This window comes from Pan troglodytes, chromosome 8 (assembly GCF_028858775.2).
Source record: "Pan troglodytes isolate AG18354 chromosome 8, NHGRI_mPanTro3-v2.0_pri, whole genome shotgun sequence".
In the NCBI taxonomy this organism is placed as follows: Eukaryota; Metazoa; Chordata; class Mammalia; order Primates; family Hominidae; genus Pan; species Pan troglodytes.
The window spans coordinates 122,099,790-122,114,243 of NC_072406.2; the positions used below are offsets into that span (position 1 = coordinate 122,099,790).

General features: G+C 38.8%; 1 protein-coding gene across 1 annotated transcript in view; it reads right to left on the minus strand.

The window, feature by feature from the left end:
• LOC134807048 (proline-rich protein HaeIII subfamily 1-like) overlaps nt 1-14,454 on the minus strand; it is a 65,080-nt gene that overhangs the window by 37,617 nt on the left and 13,009 nt on the right. Inside the window, exon 6 of the mRNA XM_063780511.1 lies at nt 182-316. The gene's annotated coding sequence lies outside the window, so the exon portion shown is untranslated. The remainder of the gene's footprint in view (nt 1-181; nt 317-14,454) is intronic.

Sequence of the window (14,454 nt, forward strand, 5' to 3'; positions counted from 1 at the left end):
ATCACAGAGTTCTTTAAAAATCTCTTGATTCTACTGAGGACAAGCTTGCTTCCTTGGGTTTTATGTGATTTATATATTGAGAAACAGCCACCTTCTTGCTTTCTATCTTTCTAACTGAGCAATGAGTAGATCACAATTTAAAAACATATGGCAGCTCTTCAAAAAATTAAAAAAGACTTACCATATGATTCAGCAATCCCGTTTTTGGGTATTTATCCAAAAGAATTGAAAGCAGGATCTTGAAGATATATTTGTACAGCCATGTTCGTAGCAGCATTATTCACAACCGCCAAAAGGTAGAAGCAACCCAAATGTCCTTTGACAGTTGAAAGGATAAACAAAATGTGCATATTATTCAGCCTGAAAAAGAAAGGGAATTCTGACACATGTTATAACATGGATGAACCTTGGGACATTAAGCTAAGGAAAATAAGCCATTCACAAAAAGAGAGAATATTGTATTATTACACTTATATGAGATAGCTAGACAAGCCAAATTCATAGAAATAGAAAGTGCAATGGTTGTTGCCAGGGGCTGGAGGGAGAGGGAAATGGCAAGTTGGTGTTTAAGGAGAATAGAATTTTAGGTTTGCAAGATAATAAAGCTCTGGAGATTGGTTGCACAACAATGTGAATATCCTTAGTAATACTGAACTATACACTTAAAAATGGTTAAGATGATCAATTTTATGTTGTCTATTTTATCACAGTTAAACATTTTTAAATTTTTTTTAAATAAGAGGGAGAGAGAAAGAGAGATGGGGAGGCAGGATAGAATGCATCCTGTACAGTTTGTATTAAATAGTCTCATTGTTTTAAACAATTCTGTTCTATTTTATTTTATTTTATTTTATTTTATTTCAATTCAGGGTCTTACTCTGTTACCCAGGCTAGAGTGCGATGGCGCAGTCTCGGCTCACTGCAGCCTCAATCTTTCAGGCTCAGGCAATCCTCCCGCCTTAGCCTGCTGAGTAGCTGGGACTACGGGCGCGTGCCACCACGCCTGGCTAATTTTTGTATTTTTAGTAGAGACGGTTTTGCCACATTGCCCAGGCTAGTCTAGAACTCCTGGGCTCAAGCAATCTGCCTGCCTTGGCCTCCCAAATTGCTGGTTACAGGTGTGAGCCACCACGCCCAGCCTAAATAGTTATTTTAAATAGTCTCATTAGTCTTATCATGCTTCTCAGTCATAGTTGTGAAGGTTCAGCGTTGAAATCTCAGGGTACTAAATCTGCCAAAAGCACCAGCTTAAGGCAGCGTAAATAGACAGTGAACAACCATGACCAATTATTTACCTGAATGTTCCCCCGAATTTGTCAAGTTTCCTCCTGGCTCATATTGATCTCCAGTTGGCTAGAGATATCTACCCTTCCAGTTTTGTCAATATCCCTAGAGTTCCTTTGCATAAGTTATGATTTTGACTAACACTTAGAAACTGTTGATTTCACAGGGAAAAAAATGGTTATCTTTTAAATGGACAAACCAAAATTCTTGAAGTTCAAATCCTTGCTTGTGACATAAGTTCCTCCAAAATTTTTTATACCTACCTTTATGAGTAAAACCGTGTTCCTCTCCTAAAAAAATTTACATATTGAAGCCCTAACCCCCATAACTCAGAATGTGACCTTATTTGAAAACAGGGTAATTGCAGATTTAAGTTAAGATGAAGTCATAGTGGAGTAGGGTGAGCCTCCAATTCAAGATGACTGATGTCCTTACAAAAAGGGGAAATTTGGACACAGTCACATACACAGAGAGAATGCCATGAAGGCAGAGATCTACAAGCCAAGGCATGCCAAAGATGGGCAGCAATCCTGCAGAAGCTAGGGGAGAAGCATAGAGCAGATTCTTCCCCACAGCCCCGAGAAGAAACCAACCCTGCCCACACCTTGATCTCAGATTTCCAGCCTTCAGAACTGTGAGACAATACACTTCTATTGTTTAAGCCAAAAATAAATAAAAATCATTGCCTTGATATGAGCTTCATTAACACCACCATTTCCCTTTCTCGATTCCTTTGCCTCTTAGCGCCTTCTGCTTTTTTTCAACTTAGAAGTAGCCAGCTCTCTTCCCTCCAAAGTTTCCCTGCCCCTCTAGGCTCCCACCCCATGCACCATGGTGGGTTTTTTGTTTGTTTGTTTGTTTGTTTGTTTGAGACAGAATCTCGCTCTGTTGCTCAGGCTGGAGTGCAGTGGTGCCATCTTGGCTCACTGCTACCTCCACCTGATGGGGTCAAGTGATTCTCCTGCTTCAGCCTCCTGAGTAGCTGGGATTACAGGCATGCACCACCATGCCTGGCTAATTTTTGTATTTTTAGCAGAGATGGGGTTTCACCATGTTGGCTAGGCTGGACTCGAACTCCTGATCTCAAGTGATCTGCCTGCCTCAGCCTCCCAAAATGCAGGAATTACAGGCATGAGCCAATGTGCCTGGCCCCATGGTGTGTTACAATATGTGCAGCTTTATTTTCTTTCTTTCTGTTTTAAATTTTTTTATTTCCATAGGTTTTTGGGAACAGGTGATATTTGGTTACACGAGTAAGTTCTTTAGTGGTGATTTGTGAGATTTTGGTCCGCCCATCACCCAAGCATTATACACCGAACCCGATTCATAGTCTTTTATCCCTCACCCCCTTCCCACCCTTTCCTCCTGAGTCCCCAAAGTCTACTGTGTCATTCTTATGCTTTTGCAGCCTCATAGTTTAGCTTCCACTTATGAGTGAGAACATACGATGTTCGTTTTTTCATTCCTGAGTTACTTCACTTAGAATAATAGTCTCCAATCCCATCCAGGTTGCTTTGAATGCCATTAATTCATTACTTTTTATGGCTGAGTAGTATTCCATCATAAATATATGATATATATATATATATCACAGTTTATATATCTTTGATATATATACCAGAGTTTCTTTATCCACTCATTGATTGATGGGCATTTGAATTGGTTCCATGATTTTGCAGTTGTGAATTGTGCTGCTATAAACATGCATAGGCAAGTATCTTTTTCGTGTAATGACTTCTTTCCTCTGGTTAGATATCTAGTAGTGGGATTGCTGGATCAAATGGTAGTTCTACTTTTAGTTTTTTAAGGAATCTCCACTGTTTTTCATAGCGGTTGTACTAGTTTACATTCCCACCAGCAGTGTAGAAGTGTAGATTCTTTTATTATGGCCATTCTTGCAGGAGTAAGGTAGTATCACATTGTGGTTTCAATTTGCATTTCCCTGATCATGAGTGATGTTGAGCATTTTTTCATATGTTTGTTCAGCCATTTGTATATCTTCTTTTGCGAATTGTCTATTCATGTCCTTAGCCCACATTTTGATAGGATTGGTTTTTTTTTTCTCTTGTTAATTTGTTTGAGTTCATCGTAGATTCCAGATATTAGTTCTTTGTCAGATGTATAGATTGAGAAGATTTTCTCCCACTCTGTGGGTTGTCTGTTTACTTTGCTGACTGTTCCTTTTGCCGTGCAAAGCTCTTTAAATTAAGTCCCAGCTATTTATCTTTGTTTTTATTGCATTTGCTTTTGAGCTCTTGGTCATGAAATCCTTGCCTAAGCCAATATCTAGAAAGTTTTTTCTGATGTTATCTTCTAGAGTTTGTATAGTTTCAGGCAAAAGCAACCAAGCTGAGAAATCAAGATCTCAACTCCTTTTACAATAGCTGCAAAAAAATTAAATACTTAGGAATATACCTAACCAAGGAGGTGAAAGACCTATACAAGGAAAACTACAAAATACTGCTAAAAGAAATCATAGATGACGCAAACAAATGGATCAACATCTCATGCTTATGGATGGGTAAAATCAATATTGTGATAATGACCATACTGCCAAAAGCAATCTACAAATTCAATGCAATTCTCATCAAAATGCCACTATCATTCTTCACAGAACTAGAAAAAAAATCTTAAAATTCATATGGAACCAAAAAAGAGCCTGCATAGCCAAAGCAAGACTAAGGAAAAAGAACAAATCTAGAGGCATCACATTACCTGATTTCAAACTATACGATAAGGCCATAGTCACCAAAACAGCATAGTACTGGTATAAAAATAAGCACATAGACCAATGGAACAGAATAGAGAACCAAGAAATAAAGCCAAATACCTACAGCTAACTGATCTTTGACAAAGCAAACAAAAACATAAAGTGGGGAAAGGACACACTATTCAACAAATGGTGCTTGGATAATTGGCAAGCCACCTGTAGGAGAATGAAACTGGATCCTCATGTCTTACCTTATATAAAAATCAACTCAAGATAGATCAAGGACTTAAATCTAAGTGCAGGCTTTATTTTCATTTAATTTTATTAACTTGTTTGCTTTTTATTATAAAAGTAATATATACTTATGTTTAAGTTTACTTTGGCTCGGAGTGGTGGCTCGCCCCTGTAATCCCAGCACTTTGGGAGGCCAAGTTGGGTGGATCACTTGAGATCAGGCATTTGAGACCAGGCTGGTCGACATGGTGAAACCTCTTCACTACTAAAAATACAAAAATTAGCTGGGTGTGGTGGTACAATTAGCAATTAGCACCAAAATGAGCATCCTTGTGTTTGTATCTTTAAGCACTTATTTGATTGTATTTAGACGATAAATTCCTAGAGTTACTGGGTCAAAAGACACATGCATTTTACATTTTTATAGATATCCTCCATGGACCTTAGTACCAGACAAAGCTGGGATTGAATCTGTACTCTGATACTAGCTGTGTTGTTTCAAACACGTTACTTTATTCTTTCTCAGCCTCAGTTTCCTTGGCTGTAAAATGGATATAGATTATATCTCAGAGTTGTTCAAGGATTAAACAATATGTTTAGTTCAAAATGGTTAGCAGTTCACATATATTCATACCTTTCTCTCCTTTTTATTGTCCCTCTCCTAATTCCTCTCTGAGTTTTTGCAAAGATTTGGCAAATATCCCATTTCATTTTATGTCAACAAATATTTATAAAACATTTAATATGTGCAAGTTTTGACAAACGCTGTAAGGATTCTAAATGTTTTCTTTTAAGGCACAGTCCTTTCTGGAACTTACAGTATTGTACAGGAGAAAACTATCTCCCAGGTCCTACAATAGGGCAGGCCCTTACTTAACATGTTTGGAATGAGTGAGTAAAGAAAGGAAGGAATGTTGCTGAATGAGTAACACCACAGTCTGGAAAAGAGCTCAGTGTAGGTCCTAGCAGCATAGAGTGGAGCATGGAGTCAAAAGTGACGGAGATGAGATTTTGCAAAACTTTTCTTCTGGATTTTACCTAATCGCAAGGGAGGCATTGGGGCTGAAGGCCAAAAAAGCATTTGCTAGAAATATACTTAAAGTCTTATGTTTTAACTTAAAACTTCACATGAAGTTTGCATTCTACTCCATAACACATTGTTTGTTTCCATATAAATGGAATCTTTCTCCTCAGTCCTAGCATAAAATGAACATTCCAAGAAAATGTACTATATTTATTGGGTGGCTCTAGTTCCTCCTGACATGCTTTCAGAGATATATACCCAAGTTTGAGAAGCGTGAGATTAAGATAGATGCAGAATGAGTTCTCACTTCATGCTTCACCAGCCATCTCCCCTCTGTCTGTACTACACACCCACTCACAGCCTCATCCCTCTCAACTTTCTGCTAAAACTCTTCCCTACCCCTGTTTTCTCTTCAATCCTGGTGTTGTTTTCCTTACCTGTCTAAATTTTATGTTGACACTCTGCTACTCAAAATATATGTAAGAAAAAGAAATCAGCTGCAAAACTCTTCCAACATCACTTGAGGTCATTAAAGTCTCAAGGGACCCTGTCATTCATCCACATTGTGTTAGCTTCTTCTGTCTCATCCCGGTCATCTATGACAATAGACTCTCAGAGAGATGTAGCTTGTTTCATTTAAATCTTGAAAAGGACCCAAACTAATGCTGTGGTCAATTAATGTTGCTTGGGTTCTGAGCATTCAGCTGAGTGTTCTCCTCTGTGTTTGAAGGACACTGTAAATGGAACACATGTTTTGAATTGCTTCTCCAGAGCTCTGATCTTTCCACCCCTTCTCTACCCCCACTGCTTGGGCTCTGGGTCAGTCCTCATCATCTCTTGTGTGGATTATTTCCCTAGCTCCTTCCATGGGTCTTCTTGTCTTTCTATTCTACCCTCCTTGAAGCTGCTAAAGTAGCTTTTCTAACCCAGAGGTCAGCCCATACTACTCCCTTGCTTAAAACTTAGGTGGCAACAATCTATAACCATGGGCAAGGACATTCCATTTCACTTATAAACATGAGTGAAAGAAGCCAGACACAAAAAAAGTACACACGTTAAAGCTGTAAAACGGATATAAATTCTATCTCAGAGTTGTTCAAGGATTAAACAATATGTTTAGTTCATAATGGTTAGAAAACCGATCTATGGGGTTAGAAGTCAGGATAGTGATTCCACTTGGCAGGGATGTGGAACAGTAGTGATTGGTAGGGAGCACAAAAGGGGTTTCCGATAGGTTGTTAATGTCCCATTTCATGATCTGAGTACTAGAAAAATAGATAGGTTCAGTTTATGCAAATCCATCCAGCTGTACTCTTATGTTTCGGTCACTATTCTCTATGTCTATTCTGTCAATAAAAAAGTATAAACAAACAAAAAACATTGGCCAATTTCCCTTAGCATAATGCACAGTCATTCTCATATCTCCCACCCATTCCCCCTACCAATTATCCGCCCTATGAACCAGCCACACCAGATCACCTGATGTTCTCCAAACACAGCATGCTTCCCATTTTCTCGTGATGCTGCTCACTTTGCCAGCAAGCTCTTCAACTGAAAGTCGACTTATTCTTTGAGGCTCCTCTCAAATATCACCTCCTCCGTGAGATTTCTTCCTGACTTCCCTTACTTTGTATTTTCTTTCCTATTTTTCCTATATATATAACAAGATGCATGCTCTGAAAAGTATGAGTTATACTTAATGGGACAATAGGATTAGAATACAGGGATCAGGAATGGCCTGGAAAATCCATGCTGTGTATAAAACATTGTATTATAGTAATTTCTTTGGGTTTATCTCTCTATCTGGACCAGAAGTTCTTAATCATTTCTGTGTCATGAACCCCTTTGGCAGACTCGGTAAGTCTACAGATCTCCGTTTTTTTTTGACACGGAGTTCCACTCTTGTTACCCAGGCTGGAGTGCAATGGCCTGGTCTTGGCTCACTGCAACCTCCACCTCCTGGGTTCAAGTGATTCTCCTGTCTCAGCCTCCCAAGTAGCTGGGAGTACAGGCGCCCGCCCCACACCCAGCTAATTTTTGTATTTTTAGTAGAGACAGGGTTTCACTATGTTGGCCAGGCTGGTATCAAGCTCCTGACCTCAGGCAGTCGGCCTGCCTCGGCCTCCCAAAGTGCTGGGATTACAGGTGAGAGCACCTGGCCTGGATCTCCTTTTTAGAAGTAAGTTTTTTGTTTGTTTGTTGTTTTTTGAGACAGAGTCTCACTCTGTCACCCAGCTGCAGTGCAGTGGCACAATCTTGGCTCACTGCAACATCCACCTCCCAGGTTCAAGTGATTCTCTAAAGTAAGTTTTTATAACTATAAGTGCATAAATCATGTACAGCTCAATGAATTTGTACAAACTGAATATATTCATATTACTAGCATTTGGATCAATAATTAGCTAACCCCAAAGCCCCCTTGTCCCAGCCACCACCCCACAAAAAAAGTAAACTATTTTGAAATTAGTCTGTTTTTAAACTTTATGTAAATGGAAAAATATAGTATGTTCTCTTTTGTGTCTGGTTTCTTCTGCTTAACCTTATGTTTGTGAGGTTCATCCATGTTGCTGAATGTAGCAATTGTTTATTCATTCTCATCTCTGGGTGGTATTTCATTACATGATTATACCAATGGTGATTTATTCATTCTTCTATTGATGAACATTTACTTTGTTTTCAGTTTTTTATTTAATGAACAGTGCTATTATAAACATCCTCATGCATGTAATACAGTTCATATATGTATCCATTTCAGAACACTTTTTAAATGAATAAATACATAGGAGCACAAAAGAAATAAATGTACGGCTTTCAAAAGACAAAAAAATTTCAGATATAACTACATATGTGCTTCATTAACACAATTTCTACATCTAGGAGTGAGTCTAATAACTATTGTAATTTCAAAGTTATGATGTGCATAAATGACATTTTAAAATTTCTGCCAAACTACCATATGCTATGAAAATATCTATGATTTCTCCTGGTAACAAAGTCAAACATATTGTGAGTACTTCTGTTCTTTGGTGAATACATTTACAATTGAAGGAAATGTAAAATTTTAGTTAGAGGTTAGTGGAAAATAGACATGTGATTCTTTTTCCCCATCCAAATTCAAGAAGCCTCTGAATTCTATTAGGTTGATAACCTCTCACCTAGACTTAACCCCCTTAAAAGCAAGGATCATATCTTAACCATATTAAAAATTCAGAATTTGGCACAAAACTTGGCACACATTAGGTGTTCAAATATTTTTTGAATGACAAACTCATGAATGACAATAGCTAACTTTTACTGAGCATGTAATATATGCCAGGTTCTATGCTAGGTACTTTAAATGTTCTTAAATCCTCACGACAACTTTTTGATTACTGCCTCCATTTTACTGATGAGAAAACAAAGACTTGGATAGGCTACATAAATTGCCATGATTTTATAGCCAGTAGGTGTCAGGGCAGGAATTTAAACTCAAATGTTTCTGACCCCCCCACCACCCACCTCCCCAAGCCCCCAGCTGACTGCTAACTTCTATGTTTACTGCTGACAATTGGATGAAGAGATAAATGAATAAATGAATGAACAAATGGATAAACTTAACCAACTACACACTCTACTCCACTAATTTTTACAACCAGTGGAACAATTTCAAGAAGCAATTGGCTGGAATTAGTGATGCAGGGTGGTTGTTGAATATTTCTTTGCATGAGGCAATTTGGCTCCTTGAAAAAAATTAAGCTCAAGTGCTCATTAACACTGTTCTTTAATCAAATGAACTGGCATCTGGCAAATGTTAGATGATAGATGTTTGCAGTGCCCAGCTTTAGCAGGCAAGCTCCTGGGCCACAGAGCTTTATTCACTGTAACCAGTACTAAGCTCCAAGTGCACACATCAGGTTTTTTGTGGGAAATTATCTGATGACCAAGTCTCACTTCCTTTCAAGAAAAACACTCATAATGGTCATATGCCAGTTAGGGCATTTTGCCCTATCTGAGATCCAAAGGAAGCTGTGGAGGGATATAAAGGAACCCTAGATGTCAGGGGTTCCAGATTCCTCTCTTGTCTTGAGGGCTTAGATAGGTGAGGGTCTTTCTAGGGTATTAAACCAGATGGTCTTTCAGTTCTGACTTTTATCCAAAGGAAACATATTAACTTATTTATTTCCTTTAAAAAGGTATTCTCCAAGTGAGGACTCCTGAACTTTGTGAAAAGGTAACCAAGTGCTTAAACATATGTTTATGAATTTAGCTATTCTTATTTTACTGTTTTTTGAAATTATACAAATAATACTTGCAATGTAAAAGCACTCAAATATCCAAACATTTAAAGCAAAAAATGAAAATCTCTTTCTCCTAATCCCACCCCTCAGAATTAACTACTGTTAAGTTTTTCGTACAGATTTCCAAACTTTTTTCTAAATACATACACCATATATTTATATCTATATACTCACATAAATATATGCACATGCCCATGCATACATAGATACATATATACAAATATAGCTCATCATATAGTGGTCTAAAACGTACTTTTTTCCTCAACAATATATCATGGACATCATACCAGGTTAACATGATGTTTCATCAAGGCCGTATAGTATTCCATTTTATGGATCCATTATCATTGTTTTTACTATTCTATTGAAAGCTTTAGATTGTTGTTGTCACTGTTGTTTTGTTTGTTTGACATTGGAAACCACCTGGCAGTGAACATCCTTGTAACTATCTTGTTTAAATGTTCACACAAGAATTTCCGCACAGTAACTTCATTACCATGGATTTTTTTTAGTCAAAGAGGCACATGTTTTAATTTTTCATACTTATGGACAAGTTCAAAAAGAGATGTTTTGAAGCTTCTGTTCCTACGGAAACTTTCTGTGAAGTTTCAAATGACTGTGAGGTCCACAGCTCTGGGTTATCTCACTCCTAAACTCATGGAATTCCTTTCACTTTAGTAAAGTTAGCATGTTTCCTGCATTACAACAATCTCTTATCCCAGAGCACATTTGAACTCCTTTCCAAACTATCCTTTATTTCAGAAGCCTCTCATGCTGCAAAGTAAAGATTAAATTCTACCTCCACTATGGATTTTTTCTAACTAGTTAGCATACACTTGCGTACAGCTTCATTAAGTCCCTGTTTAAGCTTCCTTCTTTTCTATTGTACAAGCAAAAGAAGGTGGTTTTATTGAGAAGGAAAATGCAAGGCAATATACAGAAAGTGGTTATTTATTTGAAACAGGAACAAGGGAAAAGTTGAGAACATTTCAGAACAAATCATCATAACAGGAACCTGAAATCATGCCATAAACACCTCAGGCCCCAAGAAATACTGACTTCAATATATTCTAAGAAAAGAATTCTTAATTGTAATTTTACCAAGCACTCTGTATGTGCAGGCATTTTATAGAAAATCTTTTTTTTTTTTTTAGACAGAGTCTCGCTCTGTCGCCCAGGCTGGAGTGCAGGGGTGCAATCTTGGCTCACTGCAAGCTCCGCCTCCCGGGTTCACTCCATTCTCCTGCCTCAGCCTCCTGAGTAGCTGGGACTACAGGCGCCCGCCACCATGCCTGGCTAATGTTTTTGTATTTTTCAGTAGAGAAGGGGTTTCCCCGTGTTAGCCAGGATGGTCTCGATCTCCTGACCTCGTGATCTGCCCGCCTTGGCCTCTCAAAGTGCTGGAATTGCAGGTGTGAGCCACTGCGTCTGGCCTAGAAATTATTTCTAATCCTCCCAATAGACTTGTCAGGTAAGTTGCAATATCTCCGTCAGGTAGATGAGGAAACTGAGCCTTACAGAACTGATGCAATTGCGTCAAGATTTCATATCCAGTAAAGTGCTTAAGATGGGGTTCAAACTCAGATTCATCTGATTTTCTTTCCATTGTACTTTGTTGTTTCTCTTGCCATCCACATTGCCAACTCAGAACTTCAAGGAAAAGAATCAAGACCAATGAATGGAGGTGCCAAGATGCAGAACTTAGCTCAGCATAAGGAACATAAGAAGATGAGTCACTTTTCATGGGAGGTTGGATGATGGGTTATCTGTCAGGAGTAATGTAGATTATATTTCTGCAGTGGGTCAGAGGCTAGATCAGTCCTCTTCCAAGTCTACATATGTATACTTTGACTCCCATATCCATTTTACAGATAGGGAAACAGAAGTTTAGAATCATTAAGTGATTCGTTCAAGTCCACAGCTCATTAGTGCAGACCCCAAGCATAGTGGTGGCTCTTCTACTGACCTTTCCACAAGAAAACACCTACTTCTAAGTTTGTAGACTTTCTTCTATCTTGTCTATATTATCTTGAATCCCTTTAGTCACTTGTTTGTTCTTGTAGGTTCTGCCTTGATATCTTAAATACAGGATTGGGGCAGAGAGTGTCATGCTTTTATTTTCTCCTCCTATCTCTTCCAAGAACAAAGGCACAAGGGGCAGTCTAGCACAGGACCATTTGGCGTCACCCTACATCACCCTACTTTTTTTTTTTTTTTTTTGAGACGGAGTCTTGTTCTGTCGCCCAGGCTGGAGCGCAGTGGCGCAATCTAGGCTCACTGCAAGCTCCGCCTCCCGGATTCACGCCATTCTCCTGCCTCAGTCTCCCAAGTAGCTGGGACGACAGTGTCCGCCACCACGCCTGGCTAATTTTTTTGTATTTTTGAGTAGAGATGGGGATTCACCATGTTAGCCAGGATGGTCTCAATCTCCTGACCTTGTGATCCGCCCGCCTCTGCCTCCCAAAGTGCTGGGATTACAGGTGTGAGCCACTGCACCCGGCCACCCTACATTTTTTAATGCTTTGAATTCCTCATCTAGTAGTAAAAGTACTGATGCTATATATAAAGAAAGCAATAGCATGGAGAAAGAGGACTGAAATATTCCTCAAAAATACAAAAGCCATCCCAACCACAGGTACATCCAGTAAAAACTCTGGCAATCTTTTTAAAAGCAGTCAGGGTTGTATCAATTCTATCATCCCATTTCATGGAAAAGAAAAAAAAATGAAGGGTCTTTCAGAAACCACCACCTTCTGGACTGAAGCATGTTGGGTCATGGCCAGACTTCAGGGAGATTGGCTCAGAAAATTTACGCTGTATTTGAAGAGCCCCTGAATGTTTAAGAGTAGGCTGTTTGATTTATGTGCCACCCACACTCCATACCAGGTTGCAGATACAAGTTCCAGTCTGGTTTCTCAGTTACTTCCCTGGCAGAGAAGTGAAACCACCTATCAGAAAAATAACTCACCTTTCTGAGAGAGAATGCCACTCACCTTCTCATCCCAAACTCACTGTAACAAAGTATAAACTGCATTTGAAAACCAAAGGCCTTGCTCATGCATTTGGAGACTTTGATTAGATCCCTAAATCCTTACTATTTAACTTAATGTAAAGTCTGGGTAAGTAAATTTCTGTAAAGGCTGCTAGAAAGGCTTATCATTGAGTTAACAATTAACATCCAAACAATTTGACTCCTGGAAAGCCTATTTACTTTGATTACCTGGTTCAGGTAGTTTTCAAAATGTAATTCTTAAACATTCAAAGTGAGGGTTAGAAGGGCCTCAAGTACAGGCAAAAGCAAAGACCAGGTGCTCTCTCACTAACTGGCCAAGCAATGTTGGAAGGCGGTAAAGAGAAGGGGCTGATAGCCCAGACTCAAGCCGTTTTGTTGCCTGGTGTTGTGCTGAACTCCTATAGACTACAATGGGGATGGCACCACGTTCAAGAGGCCAAAGAAGAGACTCAGAGACATGGAGTTTTACAGAGGAGAGAGGCCAGTGGCGGTGGGCTGGGTATGACAACCACTTGAAAAAAGCATGCAGTTTATATAGCATTTTCGCTTAACTCCCTGTGCCTAAAACCTCCACCTGGCAACTTTCATTTAACCAAAAACAAAGGACCTCGATCTCCTGTACAGCCCTCATTCCACTGGACAGGATAGGGGCTCAGATGGTCCTTCTAAGATAAGGAACAGATCCCTGATTTGGCCACTCTTGGATTTCTTAGCTCAGAATTCTGAACACACATTCAGGTGCATCTGCCATGTAGGATCATTCTCAGGATATGCACAAGTCAAGTTATCACTGTCAGGTGTGTCTAACATTACCTGGATTCAAAACCCAACCACTGCTATTTACCTGCTCTTTGATCTTGGGCAAATTACTTAACCTCTCAGTGCCTTAGTTCCACTGTTTCTAAACAGGTATATTAGGGCAATACCTCATGGAGGTGTATTAAATGAAACAATCTACATTAAAAAGCACTTAACATAGTACCTGGCACATAGTGAGTGCTCAGCAAATGTTAGTAATACTATTATGTTTTAATAAGAATGGTGATTTTTCTCCACCCCCATTTGAAATGAAAATGATTGGCCATGCAGAATCAATATTGTTTTATATCCAGATTTTGTTATGTTTAATTTTCATAAATACCAACCGCTATTAAAAATAAAAAATATTAACTAGACTGGTTTTTACAACTTGATCTCTATTTATACTGTATATAATCTGCAAGTGATTAGATTTCATTTTTATTACTCTTGTTAAACTACAACATGCTTCGTTATCTCTCCCTAGGTGTGGCTTACACCCAGAACTCCTGCTGGCTTTGTTCAGTATGCTTTCTGTTGTTACTTTAGTTTCAGTAATCATTGTGAATGAGACTGTGAGAAACTTGGCTTGTTCAGAAGATACTGTGCATAAGACATGAGGTAAGTCATTAATTTCTTAGCGTTTTAAAGAGTTATAAGTCTTTTCAAAAATGGGGGAAGGAGGAAGGTCAACAAATGACTAGGATTTAACTCAAATGATTAAAAGGACAGGATGTTCTTCTTTTTCCCCTGGGGCCAGAGAAGGAAATGAGAACTAAATTTAATGTTATGAATTCTCATGTTCATAAATTAATGTCTTAGGTTTATGTGTCCTAGTAATTATGCCCTGCTTTGGAAAGCCTTGCTCTGAAAGTTTAGTCTGAAGGTAGAAACTCAGTATCTGGGAGGGCTTAGTAGAAACTATGAAATAGAAGTGTAGACAGTTTGCAGCAAGGTATTTAAATCATGCGTTAAACTTTCCTTCCTGCCTCAGTGGTGTGACTGATGTCAAGCCATGGAGCTCTTCACTCTCTTCGGCCTCAATGAATTGTGCTGTTCAGGCTCTGCTATCATACATTTACACTTTAGTGAGAATTTAGGTTAATGTGTTACT